This window comes from Rhinopithecus roxellana, chromosome 7 (assembly GCF_007565055.1).
Source record: "Rhinopithecus roxellana isolate Shanxi Qingling chromosome 7, ASM756505v1, whole genome shotgun sequence".
In the NCBI taxonomy this organism is placed as follows: Eukaryota; Metazoa; Chordata; class Mammalia; order Primates; family Cercopithecidae; genus Rhinopithecus; species Rhinopithecus roxellana.
This window is the reverse complement of record NC_044555.1, coordinates 44,038,971-44,047,502: the sequence shown is the minus strand read 5'-3', so window position 1 is coordinate 44,047,502 and position 8,532 is coordinate 44,038,971. Positions and strand designations below refer to the sequence as shown.

At 37.9% G+C, this 8,532-nt stretch overlaps 1 pseudogene across 1 annotated transcript; it reads right to left on the bottom strand.

Moving 5' to 3' along the window:
- Nucleotides 1-240: 240 nt before the first annotated feature.
- Nucleotides 241-2,357, bottom strand: LOC104660857 (annotated as a pseudogene). The gene has a single exon (XR_747772.2). The product of XR_747772.2 is annotated as a far upstream element-binding protein 3 pseudogene (transcript).
- Between the last annotated feature and the right edge of the window lie 6,175 nt (nt 2,358-8,532).

Below are 8,532 nucleotides of genomic sequence, written 5' to 3'. Positions count from 1 at the left end.
TGTCTCAATTCAGAATTCACATCATTCATTACAATACATAATAGTTCAGTTTTTTAAAAATGCAATAAAACCAGACAGCCAAGATACAACAAATTAGAAGTAAAACATTAAATGAATTTACACATTTAAGAATACTTAAATACTGCTTTAAAATTTTTAAAAAGAATTTGTTACATACCACCTAAGACTTTCAAGCCACTTTCTGTTGCAACAGAAAAAACTGCAAATAAAAAGGACACAAAACAAAACCAAACAAACCCGAAACCATCATGTTGAAATGTCGCAGCTCTGAGGCCCGTTCCGGCGCCTGACTTTGTAGGTATTGCTCCAAAAAGAACCCCAGAGCTTATACATTTGAAATAACGAAAATAATGAAACAAAAATGATCAGCAATTTTTAGTAACTAATTTTCCTGATTTTTAGAAAAATTCCGTTAATCTAAATATAGTGTTTCACAGAACAAAACAACGGTTCTTCATCAAAAGGTTTGCAAATGTAAAAACCTCTGTTACAAATAGGTTTTCTTTGACAATGATTTTGAGGGAAAGTTGGCCACGAGGACACTGTCCTACTGCTCCTGGCTGTGGGCCTGTGCCTGCCCTAACGTCTGTCCCTAGAAAGCGACCTGCTGTCTGTAATATTCTGCCCAGGCCATTGTGTAGTCCGGTGGGGAGCTGGCCTGAGGAGCAGCACTGGCGGAGTGACTCTGTTTTTTGTAATAGTCTTCCCAGGCCTTGCTGTAGTTGGGCTGGCTGCTCTGCGGCTGGCTCTGCTGGCTTGGGACCTGCTGTGTGGGCTGCTGCCACGCCTGGTAGGTGCTGCCCCAGCCCTGGGTCAGAAAGGCCGGAGGACCACTCACGGGGGTGCTGTGGGGGTTCCCGTTCACCTTGGCAGCCATGTTTGGGAAGCACCCGGAGCTCCTCGGAGGAAAGGTATTTTGATGAGGTGGGGCAGGTGGCTGGCTGAAGGGACTCTGTCCGAAGGCTCCAGGTGCTCCGAGATTGGTCCCGCCAACTTTCTCATCTATGAGCTGCCTGGCCACCTCGATCTGCTGGGGAACCCCCCTGATGGTGAATCTCCGCAGGTTGGGGTCGCTGTTGGGAGGGGGTTCCTCTGAAGCTCCACGTGCGCCCCTGACTGCTGGTTGATGCTTTTGATGTTCTCACCCCCTTTGCCTATGACAAGGCCACACTTATCGGCTGGCACCGTGTATGTTATCTCCTGGACGCCACCAGGGGCTCCCACGCTCCAGTCGCCAGGGCCACGACCTCTTCCTCTGGCTGCTGCCAGGCCTCCAAAGCCGTCTCTTTCCTGGGCTGTAAGAATCAGCTCGCTGATGATGTGCGCTGAGTGCTGACACCGATCCGGAGGGCCCATGACCTGAGCAGCTCTTTCTGGACTAATCCCATCATCTGGTTTAAACTGAATCCTCACACCAGCATCATTCTGGATCTTTTTGATCATTTCCCCGTTTCTTCCTATTACAATGCCCACAGCACACCTAGGCACAGATACCTCTATACTGCCTCCTCCCATTCGGGAGTTGAAATCACCACGTACACCCCGAAAGTCAGCTTGGTCTTTTTCTCGGATAATCTCTAGTACCATTTCTCTTGCTTGCTGTACTTTAAATGCATCTCCAGTGATACGAAGAGGCTTGTCTGCTCCCGTGGGCAACGGGCCATCCTGGATCATGACCATCTTCACTCCTGTCCGCTCCTGCAACTGCTTGATTGTTTTCCCTCCTCTGCAGATGACCAGACCCACTTTAGATGCGGGAATGAGAATCTCCTGGATTGTGCTGTTGCTGTCTATGTCATTATGAAAGCCAGGTCCATTTCGACAGCGGTCCACAATCTGTCCCAGGAGCCATTTGCCTTGTTCAATACTTTCTGGGGTTCCGGTAAGTACACAGGGCCTCTCTGGAATCCCAGAACTCTCTGAAGCAATCTGAATTTTGCAACCAGATTCTGCTTGAATCCGTGAAATCTGCTCACCTCCCCTGCCGATAATAAATCCAACCATTTTGTCAGGCACTTTGAATTCTTCTGTTATTACTGTCCTTTGATGTACCAAGGCCCCTAACTGGTTACCTACTCCATCATCCAAGGGCCGTTTTTGTACTCCATATCCATATACTGAGGGGTCCACTAGAGGTGTGGAATTATTCAAGTGAGGAATTGAATCGATTTTAGCAGCAATCTGTCGGACCCGGTGCAGGGCGTCCACGAAGCACTCGGCCTTCATCCCCACAGGAGCGCTCTGCCCCTGCACCAGCTCCGCCATTACCACCCCCGCCGCCGTCGCCCCCGCAGCCAACGCCGCCGCTTGGCTCCCCGGTCCGGTCTCCCGCTCTGCTTGGGTCTCTTTAATTCTTTCATTAGTATTTTATAGTTTTCATTATAGAGATCTTTCTCCTCTTTGGTTAAGTTAATACCTAGATATTTTAATTTTATTTGTGGCTATTGTAAATGGAATTGCTTTTTAAATTTCTTTTTCAGATTGTTCACTGTTGGTATATAGAAATGTTACTGATTTTTGTATGTTGATTTTGCATCTGCAATTTTACTGAATTTGTTTATCAGTTCTAGTAGTTTTCTGGTAGAGTATTTAGTATTTTCCAAACAAAAGATCATATCATCTGCAAACAAGGATAATTTGACTTCTTCCATGCTATTTGGATGCCCTTCAATTTTTTCTTTTGTCTGACTGCTCTAGCTAGGACATCCAGTACTATGTTGAATAACAGTGGTAAAAGTGGGCATCCTTGTTGTGCTCCACATGTTGGAGAAAATGCTTTTCCTTTCTCCCCATTTAGTATGATACTAGCTATGGATCTGTTGTATATGGTTTTTATTATGTTGAGGTATGTTTCTTCTTTCCCCAAATTTTTGAGGGTCTTTATCATCAAATGGTGCTAAATTCATCAAATGGTTTTTCAGCATCAATTGAAATGATCATATGGTTTTTATCCTTCATTCTGTTGATATGATGTATTGGATTGGTTGATTTGCATGTGGTAAACCATCCTTGCATCCCAGGGATTAATCTCACTTGGTCATGAAGAATAATCTTCCTAATGTCTTGTTCAATTTAGTTTGCTAGCATTTTGTTAAGAATTTGCATGTCAGTATTCATCAGAGATATTGTCCTGTAGTTTTGTGTTTTTGGTGTGGTTTTGTCTGGAATTGGTAGCAAGGTAATATAGTCTTATTGAATGAGTTTGAGAGTATTCTTTCCTCCTCTATTTGCTGAAATCATTTAAGTAGGATTGGCATTAGTTCTTCTTTAAATATTTGGTAGAATTCAATGAATACCCTATGTCTTGGGCTTTTCTTTGCTGGGAGACATTTTATTATGGCTTCATTCTTGTTATTTGTTATTTGTCAATTCAGATTTTGGATTTCTTCCTATTTCAATCTTGGTAGGTTGTACATGTTTAGGAATTTGTCCATTTCTTCTAGTTTTTCCAATTTATTGGCATATAGTTGCTCATAGTAGCCTGTAGTGATCCTTTGAATGTCTGCAGTATCAGGTGTAGTTTCCCCTTTTTCGTTTCTGATTTTATTTATTTGTATTTATTTGTATATTCTCTCTTTTTCTCTTTGTCTAGAGGTTTGTCAATTTTGTTTAACTTCTCAAAGAATTAATTTTTATTTCTTTGATTTTTTGTATTGTTTTCTTCAATTCTATTTATTTCTGCTCTGGTCTTTATTATTTCTTTTCTTCCACTAATTTTGGGTTTATTTCCTCTTGCTTTTCTGGTTCTTTAAGATGCATTGTTAGATTGTTTATCTGAAGTTTTTCTCTTTTTTGGTGTAGGCACTTACAGCTATCAACTTTTTTCTTAGTACTGCTTTTGCTGTATCCCAGAGGTTTTGGTATGTTGGGTTTTCATTATCATTTGTTTCAATAGAGTTTTAGATTTTTGTATTAATTTCTTCATTCACCCACTGGTTATTAAGTAGCATATTGTTTAGTTTACACATATTTTAACAGTTTCCAAAACTCCTCTTGTTATTAATTTCCAGTTTTATTTCATTGTGGTTAGAGAAGATGCTTGAAATTATTTCAATTTAAAAATTTTTTAAAGTCTCATTTTGTTGCCTACCATATGGTCTATCCTTTAGAATTATCCATGTGCTGAGAAAAAAAATTGTATTCTGCAGCCATTAAATTAAATGTCCTATAAATATCTATTAGATCTGTTTGATCCATAGTGCAGATTAAGCCCAATTATTCCTTGTTGATTTTCTGTCTGAAATATCTGTCTAATGCTGAAAGCAGAGTGTTGATGTGCCCAGCTATTATTGTATTAGACCTATCTCTGTCTGTAGTTCTAATAATGTTTGTTTTATATATCTGGGCCATCCAGTGTTGGGTGCATGTATATTTAAAATTTTTATATCTTCTTGCTGAGCTTACACGTTCATCAGTATATAGTGACGTTCTTTGGCTCTTCTTATAGTTTTTGTCTTGAAATCTATTTTGTCTGAAATAAATATAGCAAGTTCTGCTCTTTTCTGGTTTCCATAGGCATGAAATATCATTTCCATCTTTTTATTTTCAGTCCGTGAGTTTCCTTATAGATAAAGTGTGTTTCTTGTGGGCAACATATCAATGGGTCTTGTTTTTTCTCTACTCAGTCAGCTTATATTATATGATTGGAGAGTTTAGTCCATTTACATTTGATGTTATCATTGATAAGCAATGTCTTACTCCTGCCATTTTGTTATTTGTTTTCTGGTTGTTTTGTGGTTTTCTCTTCCTTCTTTCTTTTCTTCCTATCTTCCTTTTTGTGAAGGTGATTTTCTCTGGTGATATAATTTAGTTTTTTGCTTTTCATTTTTTTTGTGTGTATCTATTGTATGTTTTTTGGTTTCAGGTTACCATGAGGTTTGCAAATACTATATCCCATTATATCACCTGATAACTACTTAATGTTGTTTGCATAAACAAACAAACAAGCAAAAAGTTAACCAAAAAAGGCTCCATGTCTTAACTTTGTACCCCTACTTTTTAACTTTTAGTTAAATAACTTTCTTATTATTCTGTGTATGCCTTTAGTGGTTGCTATTGTTATTATTTTTTATTGGTTTATCATTTAGTCTTTCTATTTAAGATAGGAGTAGTTTACCCATCAATTGCAGTGTTCTAATATTCTGTTTTTCTGTGTACTTACTACTACCAGCAAGTTTTGTATCTTCAGATGATTACTTATTGCTCATTAATGTTCTTTTCTTTCTGACTGAAGTACTTTGTTTAGTATTTATTATAGGACAGGACTGGTGTTGCTAAAATCTCTCAGCTTTTCTTTGGGAAAATTTTTATATCTCCTTCATGTTTGAGGAATATTTTTACCAGAAATACTCTTCTAGGGTAAAAGTGTTTTTCCTTTGATGCATTAAATATGTCATGCCACTCTCTCCTGGTCTGTAAGGTTTCCACTAAAACGTCTGCTGTCAGACTTATTGGAGCACCATTGCATGTGACTTGTTTCTTTTCTCTTGCTTTTTTTTTTAGAATCTTTTTTTTACTGTTGATGTTTGAGAGTTTAATTATTGAATGAATACCCTTGGGTTAAATCTACTTGGAGTTCTATAATCTTCTTGTACTTGGATATTTATATCTTTCTCTAGGTTTGGAAATTTCTCTGTAATTATCCTTTTGAGTAAGCTTTCGACCTTTATCTCTTTCTGTATCTGCTGTTTAAGGGCACTAACTCCCAGATTTGCCCTTTGGAACCTATTTTCTAGATTCTGTAGATTTGTTTCACTGTTTTTTATTCTTTTCTCTTTTATCTCTGACAGTGCATTTTCAAGTAGTCTGTCTTCAAGCTCACTCATACTTCCATCCAATTTTTTCTGCTGTTAAAAGACTCATGCATTATTCAGTATGCCAATTGCATTTTTTATTTTATTTTATTTTTTATTTCCTTAGGTTTTGAGGGACGTGTGGTTTCTGGTTACATGAGTAATCAAAATTCTTTAGTGCTGATTTCCGAGATTTTGGTGCACCCATCACCTGAGAAGTTTACACTGTACCAAATTTGCAGTCTTTTATCCCTCACCTCCTCCCACTCTTTCCTCCATCCCCACAGTCCACTGTATCATTCTTATGCCTTGCATACTCATAGCTCAGCACTTAGCAAATTGTGCTGCTATAAACATGCACATGCAAGTATCTTTTTCATATGATGACTTCTTTTCTTTTGGGTAGATACCCAGTAGTGGGATTGCTGGATCAAATGGTAGTTCTACTTTTAGTACTTTAAGGAATCTCCACACAGTTTTTCATAGTGGTTTGTGCTAGTTTACATTCCCACCAACAGTGTTAAAGTGTTCATTTTTCACCACATCCCCTCCAACAGCTATTGATTTTTTAAATTGTTTGATTACGGTCATTCACGCAGGAGAAAGGTAATATCACTTTGTGGTTTTGATTTGCATTTCCCTGATAATTAGTGATATTGAGCATTCTTTCATTTGGTCATTTGTATATCTTATTTTGAGAATTGTCTATTCATGTCCTTAGCCCACTGTTTGATGGGATTGGTTTTTTTTTCTTGCTAATTTGTTTGAATTTCTTGTAGATTCTGTATATTATTTGCTGGCGGTATAGATTGCAAGATATTCTCTCACTCTGTGAGTTTTCTGTTTACTCTACTGACTGTTTCTTTTGCTGTGCAAAAACTTTTTAGTTTAATTCAGTCCCACCTATGTATCATTGTTTTTGTTGCACTTGCTTTTGGGTTCTTGGTCATGAAGTCTTTGCCTAAGCCAATGTCTAGAAGGGTTTTTCTGATGTTATCTTCTAGCATCTTTAAGTTTAGATTTAAGTCTTTGATCAATCTTGAGTTGATTTTTGTATATGGTGAGAGATGAGGATACAGTTTCATTCTTCCACATGTGGTTTGCAATTATCCCAGCACGATTTGTTGAATAGGTGTGCTTTACCCAATTTGTGCTTTTGTTTTCTTGTCGAAGATCAGTTAGCTGTATTTGGCTTGATTTCTGGGTTCTCTATTCTGTTCTGTTGGTCTATTTGCCTATTTTTATACCAGTACCATACTGTTTTGGTAACTATGGCCTCATAGTACAGTTTGAAGTCAGGCAGTGTGATGTCTTCATATTTGTTCATTTTGCTTAGTTTTGCTTTAGCTATGTGGGCTCTTTTTTGGTTCCATATGAATTTTAGGATTTCTCTTCTAGTTATGTGGTGAATGATGGTGGTATTTTGATGGGAATTGCATTGAATTTGTAGATTGCCTTTGTCAGTATGGTCATTTTCACAATATTGATTCTACCCATCCATCAGCATGGGATGTTTTTCCGTTAGTTTGTGTCTTCTATGATTTCTTTTAGCATTGTTTGGTAGTTTTCCTTGTAGAGGTCTTTCACATCCTTGGTTAGGTATATTTCTAAGTATTTTATTTTATTGCAGATATTGTGAAAGGGTTGAGTTCTTGGTTTAATTCTCAGCTTGGTCACTGTTGGTATATAGCAGAGCTACTGATTTGTGTACCTTAATTTTGTATCCTGAAACTTTGTTGAATTCTTTAATCAGTTCTAGGAGAAGATTTTTGGAGCAGTCTTTTGGGTTTTCTAAGAATATAAACAACAACATTTGACTTCCTCTTTACCAATTTGGATGCTCTTTATTTCTTTCTCTTGTCTGATTGCTCTGGCTAGAATTTCCAGTACTATGTTAAATAAAAGTGGTGAGAGTGGGCATCCTTGTCTTCTTCCACTTTTCAGAGGGAATGCTTTCAACTTTCCCCATTCAGTATTTTGTTGGCTGTGGGTTTGTCACAGATGGCTCTTGTTACATTAAGATATGCCCCTTCTATGCCGATTTTGCTGAGGATTTTAATCATAGAGGGATTCTGGATTTTTGTCAAATGCTTTTGCTGCATTTTTTGAGATGATCATGTCATCTTTGTTTTTAATTCTGTTTATGTGGTGCATCACACTTATTGACTTGCATATGTTAAACCATCCCTGCATCCCTGGTATAAAACCCCCTTGATCATGGTGGATTATCTTGTTGATAATCTGTTGGATTCTGTTAGCTATTACCTTGTTAAGAATTTTTCAATCTATGTTCATCAGGGATATTGGTCTGTAGTTTGTTGTTGTTGTTGTTGTTGTTATTGTTGTTGTTATGTTCTTTCCTGGTTTTGGTACTAGGGTAATCCTGGCTTCATATAATGATTTAGGGAGGATTCCCTTTTTCTCTTGTGGAATAGTGTCAATAACACTGGTACTAATTTTTCTTTGAATGTCTGATAGGATTCAACTCTAAATTTATCTTTTCCTGGACTTTTTTGTTGACAATTTTTTTCATTATCAAAAAAAAATTGAGAGTGTAACCAAAACTTAGGGCCTTAGCACCACTCTCAGTTACCATCATTTTGGGTTTCCAGTCTCAACACGTCATTTATAGGTTATGGTGTCCTCATGGTTGCACATTTCTTTCAGCTCCTGTTGTTCCAGTTGAAGAGAGATGACATGACGTTCTAGAGATGGCTGC